Source organism: Urocitellus parryii, chromosome 3, assembly GCF_045843805.1.
Source record: "Urocitellus parryii isolate mUroPar1 chromosome 3, mUroPar1.hap1, whole genome shotgun sequence".
NCBI lineage: Eukaryota > Metazoa > Chordata > Mammalia > Rodentia > Sciuridae > Urocitellus > Urocitellus parryii.
Genome location: NC_135533.1, coordinates 14,655,823 through 14,668,594, shown reverse-complemented (window position 1 = coordinate 14,668,594; position 12,772 = coordinate 14,655,823). Strand labels below are relative to the sequence as shown.

General features: G+C 46.6%; 1 protein-coding gene across 2 annotated transcripts in view; it reads right to left on the bottom strand.

Annotated features, from left to right (window-relative positions):
• Window positions 1-12,772, bottom strand: part of Hipk2 (homeodomain interacting protein kinase 2) — a 249,298-nt gene that overhangs the window by 1,901 nt on the left and 234,625 nt on the right. The gene's annotated exons all lie outside the window — the stretch shown is intronic.

The following is a 12,772-nucleotide window of genomic DNA, read 5'->3' as shown; positions in this document are numbered from 1 at the left end:
ATATAAAGTCCATGCAACATAAAGAAAAGTTCTCTGTCCTTCCTTCTATTTCACCTTAGCAAAAACTACCGTCCAGTTTGAGAGTTAACCACTTGTTCATTTTGGGTGCCTTCCAGGGCTGACAGATAAACATCCCGACTGTGATTTTGTACTGAAATACCCTCTTGAGATGATGAGTATCAATTTGTAAAGTCAAGGACTTAGCTCCCAGGTATTCTGAGTCAGAGAAAGTCAGTGTGAAAAGTACAGTCTGTGTCCCTTTCTTGCATGCTCCCATGATCCCATGGAAGATGCCCCAAGACCTGATTCCCCTGGTCACAGCCAACCAGAACTCAGCTTCTGACTCAGAGGTCCCAAGGAGCATCTTAAATTCTGTCCTGAATTTGAACTGTGGGCAGTGCCTGTGGAGTGTCAGTCGTGGTCCTGAGCGGTCAGGAAGTGGCCATAAAGCTGGCAGCCATACTGAGTGGACTCAGTATGAGGCTCTGGCCAGTCCCTCTGCCTGTTTTCTGGATTGCATCCCGGCCTGCCCGCAGTTATGCCTCTATTTCACAAATATTTATTGAGCACCTATTCTGTGCCTGGCATGTGATAGACAGCCATTGCACCTTCTTGGGAGCTTGTGCCATGTCTTTCCTTTCCTTTCCCTTCCTCCTCTCCTCTGCTCTGCTCTCCTCTCCCTTCTCTTTTCCTTCCTTCCTTCCTTCCTTCCTTCCTTCCTTCCTTCCTTCCTTCCTTCCTTCCTTCCTTCCTTCCTTTTCAGCACTAGGGATTGAACCAGGACTGCTTTGCTACTGAGCTACCTCACCAGCCCTTTTTATTTTGAGACCGGGTCTTGTTGAATCACTAAGATTGGCCTCAAACTTACATCCTCTTGCCTCACCACACCCAACCATCACCATCTATACTGAGCATATAACCTGAGGCCTCAAGCATGCACACATGCTAGGAGAACACTACCACTGAGCTACATCCCAACTCCAAACAGGCTCAAATTTTAAATGCCTCCTGGGACCCAGTGTCCTCCTCCAGCTGAGACCCTACCTGTTTCTTCCTTGTTACAACCAACATTTTAAACAAGAGACTGTCCGCTTGTCCCCTTCTCTCTGTTTCCATCATGTCCCAAGCACACCTTAAACACCTCCTAGTCAAAATCCTCCTTGCAAAGAGCACCGCAAAATCTAGCAGAAGCTCTTTGATGCTTTCTGTGTAATTTCTCCTGTTTGAACCCCGGCTCATTTGTGGCTTTCTTAACACCACACTTTCCTGGTTTTGCTTCCATCCCCTTGGTTCTTCCTAAAGTTGGCTGCCAGAGGTTTCTCATTGACCCCGAGTCAGTGATTCCCAAGCCCAGAACTTTCAACTGAGTTAAGCTGTAACATTAATGGTGTGAGCTGAATGATGTCCTCCCCTGATTCCAGCAAATTCCTATATTGAAGTCCTCACTCCCTGTCCCTCAGAATGTGCCTTTACTTGCAAATAGGGTCATTGCAGATGTACTTAGTTGAAATGAGGTCATATTGGAGTAGAGTGGGCCCCAAATCCATGGCTGGTATTGACATAAAAAGAAGTGCTTTGCACATGGAGGAACTTGCACAGGGAAAATGCCAGGCAGACATGGAGGCAGAGATTGGGATGTGCCTCCATAAGCCAAGAAATGCCAAAGATTGTCAACAAACCATTAGAGCTAGGAGAGGGGCACGGAACAGATCCTCCCTTGGAGCCCTCAGAAAGAACTAGCTCTGCCACACCTTGGTCTTGAACTGTGAGAGACTAAGCTTCCACTCTTTAAGCCACCTGGGCTGTGGTACTGTGCTGTGGCAGCCCCAAGACACTAGTACAAGCTGCTTCTCCAGAGGTAACTTGTACCACCTCCAGAGGTCACCACCTCCCTGGGAGGGCTCTGGGGCCTGTCTGTACTAGGTGCCTCTGCCACACACCTTTCCCTGTGGCTCCCCCAGCTGGCCAATCAGATTCTCCTTCTCAGGGGTTTGGCACTTGATCTAAGAGCCCCAGAGCTGGGAGTGTCAGAACTCCCAAGGGAGCAGCTGTAGGGAGATGGTCTGCAAACTCCCGCTCAGATCCCCAGAGTCCCCTTGGTGTTAGTCCATCCTTTGGCTTATTTGTTCAATTCCAGGGGTTTCCTGAGAAGCCCAGTGTCCTTCCCCATTTATTGCTTCACATATTCATGACTCAATCTCGGGTGTCAGAAAACTAAGTCCCACCTCAGGCCTCTTTGGGTTCCTTTGGGGTGAGAGCCAGGCGTAGGCACTGTCCTCATGGGCCCTTTGGTAGCACAGCCGCAGCATCCCCCAGGTCAGAAGGCCTTTTACAGATGCTGTGATGGGACACCTGAGATAGGTGAGTTACCCAAATGTCTCAAGGGGTGGGGGTCCTATGCTAGTGACCCCCCAAATATCTGCTCAGTCCTTCCTTCCATTCTTCTTATTTTCCCTCACTTTAAAAATCCTGTTTTCTGCTCACGGCAGCAATACTCTTGGGATTTAAAACGTAAATACTACCTGGGGCTGGGGTTGTGGCTCAGTGGGAGATCACTTGCCTAGCATGTGTGAGGCCCTGGGTTTGAGTCTCAGCCCTACGTTTAAATAAAGCAAAGGTCCATTTACAACTAAAATAAATATTTCAAAAATGAAAATACTACAGAAATACGGCGTGTAGAAAATGAAGCACCTCAGTATTTCACACCCCAGAGATCTCCATTATTAGCATTTTAATATCTAGTCTACTGGATTTTTAGAAATGTAGACACTAGCCTATACTGTTATTTTATCTCTTTCTCTATATATCTCTATTTCCAAAACTTCACTCCTATTAAATGTATACCTATACATAATTTTTTAAAGCAGTCTCCTATTGGTGGACATTTGAGGTGTTTCCAGGCAGGCGACATGATTACAATGGTGCTAAATGTAATTATAATGTTATAGTTATACTCAATGACCATCTGTGTACACTATTTTTTAAAAAACTCATCTATGATGATACTTCAGAATAGGGTCATTGAAATGAAATTGCTAAAATAAGAAAGAAAGAAGTCAAATTATCCCTGTTTGCAGATGATATGATCCTATTTTAGGAAATCCAAAAAGTTCTACCAGAAGACTGAGAGTGCTAATAAACAAATTCAGCCAAGTAGCAGGTTACAAAGTCAATAGGCAAAAATCAATAGCTTTTTTTATCCACCAGTAATGACTCTGCTGAGAAAGAAATCAAGAAAACAATCCCATTCACAATAGCCTCAAAAAACCCCACAAATACCTAGGAATAAATCTAACCAAGAAGGTGAAAGACCTCTACAATGAAAACTACAGAACACGGAAGAAAGAAATCGAAAAAGACACAAGAAGAAAGAAAGACCTTCCACGTTCAAGGATAGGCAGAATCAGTATTGTTAAAATGGTCATTCTACCAAAAACAATATACACATTCAAAGGAATCCTCATCAAAATACCTGTGACCCTCCTCACAAAACTAGAAAAAAAGAATCCTAAAATTCATTTGAAAGAAAAAAAGAGCCAAACTAGCTAAAGAAATTCTAAGTCAAAAAAGCAACACTGGAGGCATCACAATATCTGACTTCAAATTAGAATATACAGTTAAAGTAACAAAAGTTGCAGGGTACAGACATAAAAACAGACACATAGACCAACAGAACAGAATAGAAGACACAGAGACAAACCCCCACAGACACAGTCATCTGAACCTTGATAAAGATGCCCAAAACATACACTGGAGAAAAAACAATCTTTTTAATAAAAAAGTGCTGGGAAAACTGGTTATCCATATGTAGAAGAATGAAACTAGACCTTATCTCTCAGCCTGAACAAAAGTCAACTCAAGATGGATCAGAGACCTAGGAATTAGATCAGAAGCTATGCAACTTCTAGAAGAAAACTTAGGGTCAACACTCCAAAGTGTAGGCACAGATATTGATTTTCTCAATAGGACTTCTAAAGCTCAGGAAGTAATGCCAAGAATTAATAAATGGGATGACTTCAAATTAAAAAGTTTATGCACAACAAAGGAAACAATTAAGAATGTAAAGACAGAACCTGCAAAATAGTAGAAAATATTTGCTAGCTACTCTTCTGACAGAGGATTAATACCTAGACTATATAAAGAACTCAAAAAGGGCTGGGGATGTGGCTCAAGCGGTAGCGAGCTCGCCTGGTATGTGCAGGGCGCTGGGTTTGATCCTCAGTACCACAGAAAAATAAGCACCACATAAAAATAAAATAAAGATGTTGTGCCCACCGAAAACTAAAAAAATAAATATTAAGAACTCAAAAAGCGGGGCTGGAGATGTGGCTCAAGCGGTAGCGTGCTCCCCTGGCATGCGTGCGGCCCGGGTTCGATCCTCAGCACCACATACAAACAAAGATGTTGTGTCCGCCAAAAACTAAAAAATAAATATTAAAAAAAAATTAAAAAAAAAAAAAAGAACTCAAAAAGCTTACAGCAAAAATCAAATAACCCAATTAAAAAATGGGCAAATGAACTAAATAAATGCTTCTCAAAAGAAGAAATACAAAAGACCAACAAATATGTGAAAAATTGTTCAATATTGTCAGCAATTAGGAAAATGCAAATCAAAATTACACTGAGATTTTTGTCTCTCTCCAGTTAGAATGCAAACAATAATAAATGTCATCAAGGATACAAATAATAACAAATGCTGGAAAGGATGTTAAGAGAAGGGAACATCTTTACACTATTGGTTCGAGTGTAAATCAATACAACCACTATGGAAATCAGTATGGAGATTCCTCAAAAGACTAGGTATGGAACCACCGTATGACCCAGCTATACCACTTCTTGGTATTGATCCTAAAGAATTAAAGTCCTCATACTGCAGTGGTACATGCATACCCCTGTTTACAGCAGCACAATTCACAGTAGCCGAATAACAGAACCAATCAAGGTGTCCTTCAATGGATGAATCAATACATAAAATGGGTATCTATACACAATGGAGTTTCTTAAATATATTTTTTAGTCGTAGGTTGACACAATACCTTTATTTTATTTATTTCTTTTTATGTGGTGCTGAGGATCAAACCAGGGCTTCCCATGCGCTAAGCAAGTGCTCTACCACGGAGCTACAGCCCCAGCCCCACAATGGAGTTTTATTCAGCCATAAAGAAGAACAAAGTTCTGTGATGTGCAGGGAAATGAATGGAACTTGAGGGTGGTATGTTAAGTGAAATGAGGCAAACTCAGAAAGGGTCCTATATTTTCTCTCATATGTGGAGGCCAGAGAAGAAAAAGGAAAAGGGGAGGTCGGGGTGGTCTCCTGAAAACTGAAGGGAGAGGCAGAGTGGAGGAAAGGGGGAGGGGGAGGGAGGCAGGAAGGGAAAGGGGGAACAGTGGGGGATGATACAGCCCAAGTTATATGGTATGGTGTCCATGTATGAATATATGACAACAAATCCAATCATTACGTATAATTACAGTGCACCAATAAAAATACGGAAAAAAAGGAAATGAAATTGCTGAGTAGTCAGAGCTGGATGGTAGATCTTCCGCAGGAGGCCGGGCAAGCAACGCATGAGAGGCCTGTTCTCCTCTTAGTCTCTACCTGACTGATGGGTGCAAATATTGAACGTCAACTTGCATTTCTTTAGTGCTGGGTGAGGCTGAGTGTCTTTTCATTTGTTAATAATGTTCCTGAGTAGTGTCTTGGATTAACTCATGACCCTGAGTTAAAGCGCCACTGAGATTCCCCCCCAGTGCCAGTTCCAGGTCACTGGCTGGTTCCAGGAAGTGGCCCAGAAAGAACCCGTGCCCCCTCTCCTGCCCCAGCCCCATGGAGTTCGATGGTCAAGGGAGGCAGACGGTATCTGACCTGTCTGAATGGTCAGACTGAAGAACCCCAAGAGGGTAAGTGAAACCCAGCTCCGTTCCCCAGAGAGGAGCAAACAGCCCACTCTTGGTTCTTGTCAGATGTCATCCCCTCCCTTGTGGCAACCTGGAGCCTGCTAGGTCCCCTGGCCACATGGATGAGGAGAAGTTGGGGATCTCTGCACAGCCAGCTCCCTGGCACAGCCCCTCCTCAGCCCACAGCCACCTGCTCAGAGTGTGGGGGGGTTCCCAAGTCAGTGTGACACTCCCACCCCCTCCCACCCACCCCACCCCAGGTGCCCTGTCTCTCATCCCTCGTCTTCATAGCACTCAGAACTGTCACCACCTTCACCTGTTTGTTGATCATTTAATGCTTATGTCTGGCCCTTTAGAAGCCCTTGCTGTGTCCCCAGATCAGCCATGCCCATCCCTGGTTCTGGGCTGATGTTGTTTATTAAATAAATAATGCCAAGCAGGGCATTGTGCAGGGGGCTTGATGTACCTTGCCCTACGTATTATTTTCTCCCCCAAATTATAAACATGAAGAAAAATGGAAAGAGTTTACTCCAGTCCCACAGATGCCATCCCCGGGTCCAGCATGGTACCTGCTCTTCCTCTCTGTCCCTGTGCAGACACACTTTCTGTCGTTGTTGGGCCCTTTGATTGTGAGGCCAAGACCTGACACCCCCTGGCCTTCTTTTTGGTACTGGTGATTGAACCCAGGAGCTGGGTCACTGAGCTACGTCCCCGACCATTTTTATTTTGTGTTTTGAGACCAGATCCTGCTAAGTCGCCCAGGCTGGCCTTGAGCTGGTCATCCTCCTCCTTAGCTTCCTAAGAGTCTTTCCTTTGCTGCTTTAGCATAATCTCCTAAGAGTACAAGCATTTTCCTTTGTTAGTACCAAAGAAACAGATGGTATCACCACACAAGATGATATTCTAGAGACTGATTTAATTTGCTCTCTCTCTCTCTCTCTCTCTCTCTCTCTTTTTCAAACCAGATCCCTATCAAGGGCCACACATTGACTTTTTTTTTTCCCCCATGTTGGGGATCAAACCTAGGGCATTATGCCTGGCTATCACTGAATTACATCCTCTCAAGGGTCACACATTGTATTCTGGTATATATCCATTTACTCTTTTTTTATGGGGGGGGGTACTGGGGACTGAACTCAGGGGCACTCAGCCACTGAGCCACATCCCCAGCATTATTTTGTATTTGATTTAGAGTTTCTTAGCACCTCACCATTGCTGAGGCTGACTTTGACCTCACGATCCTCCTGTCTCAGCATCTGCTGGGATTACAGGCGTTCCACACCGCATCCGGCGTCCATTTACTCTTTGTAATAACTCTAGGATGCAGGCCCTTGTTGTGATTTGAATGTGTCCCCCTGTATTAGTCAGCTTCCCATTGCTGTGCCCCAAATACTTGAACAATTTAGAGCCAGTGTGGTGGTGCACGCCTATACTCCCAGTGGCTTGGGAGGCTAAGGCAGGAGGATTGTGAGTTCAAAGCCAGCCTCAACAATTTAGCGAGGACCTAAGCAACTTAGCGAGACCCTGTCTCTAAATAAAACATAAAAGTCTTGGATATGTTGCTCAGTGGTTAAGCCCCCCTGGGCACTCCCCCCGCCAAAAAAAAGGAACACCTTAGAGGAAGAAAGGTTTATTTTGGCTCACAGTTTCAGAGGTTCATTCCACGCTCACCAGGCTCCATTACTCTGAGCATCATGGCAGAAGGTCATGGTGGAGGAAAGCTGCTCAGCTCATGGTGGCTGAGAGAGAAGGAGAGAGAGGAGAGAGGAAGGGAGGGAATGGGAGGGGAGGGGAGGGCAAGAGACTCTGCTCTCCAGGGACAAAATATAAATTTAAAAGGCGCAGCCCGCAGTGACCCACTTCCTCCAGCCATGCCCCACCTGCCTGTGGTCACCACTCAGGATAGCAGTGGATTCAAACGATCAACTCACTGAATGGAAAAATCTACCGATTCAGGTGACAGCTCTCATCATCGAATCATTTTACCTCTGAACATTTCTGAATTTACATAGGAGCTTGGCGGGGGGCACCTCATACCTATACCATAATACCTCTAAATTCACGTTTTGGTAAACTAATCCCCCAATTCCTATGTTCATGGTGTTCGGAGGTGAGATCTTTGGGAGGTGATTGGGTTGCCCTCAAGAATGCGTGAATCCACTCACGGACGTGGGTGATCATGGCAGCAGCTTTGCTGTAAAAGTGAGCTCTCGCTGGCATGCTCGCTCCGTCTTGCCTTGTGATGCCCTCTGCCACGCTACGATGCAGCAAGAAGGCCTTCACCAGATGCAAAACGCCAGCTTCTAGAACCCCAAGCCAAATAAACTTCTTTATAAACTACCAGTTGTCCAGTTTTTTGTCATAGCAACAAAGTGGACAAAGACGTCCTGAACATTTCCTCTTGTTACAGGTGAGGATAAAGATCCAGAGAGATTGAGGAACATGCCCAGCATCCCATGACTCCTAAGGGGGAAAGCCAACATGGCAGGGAACATCTTTGGCTTTGGAGCACATCGTTTGTCCGTTTCGTGGCTCTGCCTAGTCCTCTTGGTTCCCCAGGCATTTCATTCCCAATCTGACTTGTCTGGTCCAGAAGGTCACGAGCCAGGGCACAGTGGAGGTGCTGACCTAGTTACTCAGCCTACTGGGTCTCACTTTTAGATCCCTCCAGCCACACCCACCACAACCTTATCTGTTGTAACTCTCTGAGGCATGCACTCTCAATTGGGAGCCAAAAGGCAGTTCTTTTTTGGTAGAGGATCCACTTGAAGGTAGGCTGGGCCAAGAAGAGACAGAATGTGGCTTTCCATCCGGTGTGTAGGTGAGGCAGCACTGGGCCTGGGAGAAAGTTCCGGCTGAATGTACACAAACTCCCTGCAGGAGACTTGGAGAAGAGCCAGAATGTGGAAGGGAAAACTTCTCCCTGAGTCATCTGCATGTAGGAACAAAGGTCCTCCCTCCTTGGGAGCTCCACCTCCCAGAATTCTTAACCCGTCCCTTATAGGACAAACTGATGGGTGGAACCGACAGCTCTGACTCACTCTCTTGTGGATTATTGCCCCCAGATGTCACTGATCTCTCTGGATTTGAGGCTCAGCACTTGGAAGACCTGGATGGGGGCAAGTGGAAGGGCCAGGAGACCCGGGGGAAGGAAAGGAGTGCAGCTGGCCAGAGGAACATGGGCAGGTTGTGGAAGGCTCTCCCAGCAGGAGACCCGGTGCCAGAGTCTAAGACAGCAAAGGGAGGAGACAGATGTGGGGATTCAGGGATGCTCTTCCCCTCTGAGCTGAACTAGCCATGGTGGATGAGACTTTCTGGCCCAGGAGTCTTTAGGAAGAGAGTAGCTCCCAAATCCCATGGAGCCTGCCAAGATCTGACAGAAGGGCTATGAGTGCATCAGCCAGGGGTCACAACTCAAGGTGGAAATCCCGAGTCTAATCAGATAAGTCGAAGTTGGAGAATATGTATTTCAGGACAAAGGTGGTAACTAATTATAAAAGCAAGAAGCAGTCATTTGCAGGAATAAGAGGTGGTGGTGATGGTAGAGAAAAGAGTGGGCTCTAAGAGAAGATCTCTCAGATATAAGATTAGCAAGTTTTCCCAGCACTGGCCCAGAAGCAAACACCAGATATTCCAGTTCCCTGAGATGTGGGGGCCCCTGCCTGCCCACCCCACTGCTGCCAAGCTCCTGAAGCAATGTGGGAGGGAGCCCTTTCTTTGGGAGAGGTGGGCCCAACCGCCCGAGGAGCAAGTGCTGACAAGTCTCTTGGCTTTCCTGTCTCACCCCCATGCAGGGCTCTCCTGCCTGTCTTTGCTGGAGTCTCACTTTTCATCTCGGTCCTGCTGAGGTCTTCAGTTTGAATTTGAAGCTTGGCCCCAATGTCAGTCCCCTTGGTTCCTGCCCCACCCCCACCATCTGCCTTTCCCGTAGACATATTAACCCCCACAAGAGATACTTTCCGCTTCCTTCTCTTGAGAAAGCAGTTGAACTTTGGGGCCTAAAAACTGAAAGTGTGCCTAGTTCCTGGGGTGAGTTGATTTGTTTCTAAAAGCCTGGACTCATAAAATAATAATACAGGAGGTTTGGGGGAGGAAGATCCTGCACTCAGTCTCCAAAGTAGCCCAAGGGTAGAGGAGGCTGGGTGGGGGGGACAGGTGTAGGGACAAGGGCTGTCTGTGTCCACACTTGAAGGGGAAGGTCTTGAGCCCTAAAGAGAAGACCGCTCTTTGGGAGTGCACCTGCATCCGACAGAAGAAGCAAATGGGCCACCATGACACAAGAGTGAGCGGCCTCTTTCAGGTCACTGAGGAGCCCCGGGGTTCTTGTTTAATTCCCTGGACAGAGGGGTCCCTAGAAATGGGTTCATAGTGGAATCTTCATGTGCCTTCATCAGAATTGGATGAATATGACTTAGGGGAATAGAGAAAGGTGATATTTGTTGTACCTGAATGTCCAGAAGACCCTTAGGGCCCACTAGTGACCATTAGGAACTCTGTCCCTCTAAGGGAAAATGGCAGTGCAGACCTAGGAAAGGAAATTGACAGGACTCAGCTGATGAAGAGTTTGTCTCCAGAGCTATTCCCTAAGGTAAAGGGATGGATTCTAAGAAATCGAGGTGGACTTGCGGGATGACAGTCCCCAGACATAGTAGTAGCTGAACCTGGATATATCCCAGCTCTTACTCAAAAACGAAGTGGATGGCTACCAGATCACACAGGGACCAGAGTACAGTACGACTGTGCATACAGGTGGGGGAGGTACTGTCAGTGTGACCGCTCCTCCTCTATGTTCTATCAGGATAGCTGAAGGACCTGGTGGTGAGGCCACTCAATGAGACCTGGAAAACAGAAAGTTCTTCTAGACCCACCAGGCAGGACCCCCATCTGAGGGGCCAAGGGGAAGTGGATGGTATTCAAAGGCAGGTTTTTGACAACAGACTACATTTATTTAGGTATTTATTTTTAGCGCTGGGGATTGACCCCACAGTTGGCTGATTTTAAACCAGGTTATTTCTGCCCATGTGTTGGGTATCTCTTCTGTGCTGTCAGGAGCAGGGATATGGAGTCACTCAGGTCCAAAGGTGTCATTCAGAGCAGAGACAAATTGCATGCACTGGCTGGGTCCAGAAGCCTGGTCAAGGGTCCCTTTTCAGGAACCTGGACCTGGACCCCACAGGGAGACTAGACTGTGGGGGAAAGGGAGGGGTCTCCTGGCGAGACCTGATTACCCACTCGAGGCCAGACTGTGGAGACATCAGTGGGGACAAAGAGAATGAGTTCATTCCAAACCCAGAAGACTCTGGCTGCACCTGGTTCTAAAAGATTGGTTCTCCCTGGAAGTTGGGTTACTCCAGCAAGGCCAGATGCAGGACTAGAGAGCAGGGTTGGAGGATGCAGGTGGCCCGGGCTGCTCAGGAGAAAAGGTCAGACTCAGATTTGAGGCCTCAACAGCTCCCAAGATGCCTGGGGTTCATCTTCCCCGACTTCCTTGGGCTTTGGACTTGGCCCTCTCAGAACCGAACTGACCTGGCTGCCTCTGCCTGTCCCAGGCATGGACTCTCCTGCCTGCTCATGGCCTGGTCCATCTCAGTTCTGTCCTGGTTGTGTGCTGGCTTTCTGCCTCCTCCACCTGTTCTCAGTCTCCTCTGCCCACCTCCAGGACAGGTGGACACCTTCCTGAGACCTGTCCAGGTATTGAAAGGGCCTCAGACACTCAAGGACTTGCCTAAATGAAAGAGTGTCCATGACCTCTGTGACTCATCAGGGACACCCACATCAGCCATACTGGACTCCAGAGAGCCTCCACACCCTGCTCCCAAATCTATCAGTTAGTGAAGAATGGATGTCTGATGCGGAAGTTATGGAATGCCTTTGCTGTGAAGGAAATATATATTTTTTGACAACATTGAAAATCATTATTTATTTGACAGATAACTTCTGAATTAATATAAAGAAATGGCAATAACTTGTATATACATTTATTCAAAATATTTTCATTAAGCACCAAGTAGAACAGTTTCTGATCTTTTCAGCAAAAACACTTTTATCATTGAAAGACTGCCTCAAACTTAGTTTATTTGGGGGAGGGGTGAGGGGAGGGGAACACCAGGGATTAAACTCAGAGACACTCAACCCCTGAGCCACATCCCCAGCCCTATTTTGTATTTTATTTAGAGACAGGGTCTCACTGAGTTTCTTAGTGCCTGCTTTTGCTGAGGCTGGCTTTGAACTCTCAATCCTCCTGCCTCAGCCTCCCAAGTCACTGGATTACAGGTATGTGCCATCACGTTGGGCATTATTAGGTTTTTAATCAAGAAACCTAAAGCTGCCAATCAGAGTTTTTAATTAGCATGAAATGAGCAGGTTAAAACCCTTATGAGTAAAAAATAACTTTTAAGTTTTGACCTATACATTCCAACCAAGGGGAGATACGCTGGCCTCAGGCTAGTCATCCCAGGTCACAGGTCCACAAGCCAAGTATCATCCTCACAGCTCTCAAACAAAATGAGTAATAGGTCTACACAAAGTGCGTACAAAATACATGTTCCTGTATGTTCCAGGGGAGTAATGCCTGTTTCCCATGAGCATGCAGTGCAGCAAGCGGCACAGAAAAAGACACCATTCACTAAGCCACAAGACAGCAGAAGGAATAAAAGCCCTGTGCCTGGAATGGAGTGGAGGCTTTGAGGACCAGGTGGCATCCAGGCCACACCAGGACATGAGTGGATATCAAGGTGCATAGGGAGGGAGGGATCTGCAGGGTTGGAAAGGACAAAATGAACCAAGACCCAGCCACAGATCTACTGACTATTCAGAAGACAGAGGAGTGTTCGTTCTGGCTGAGGGATATAATCCAAGAGTCGCGTAAAACAGA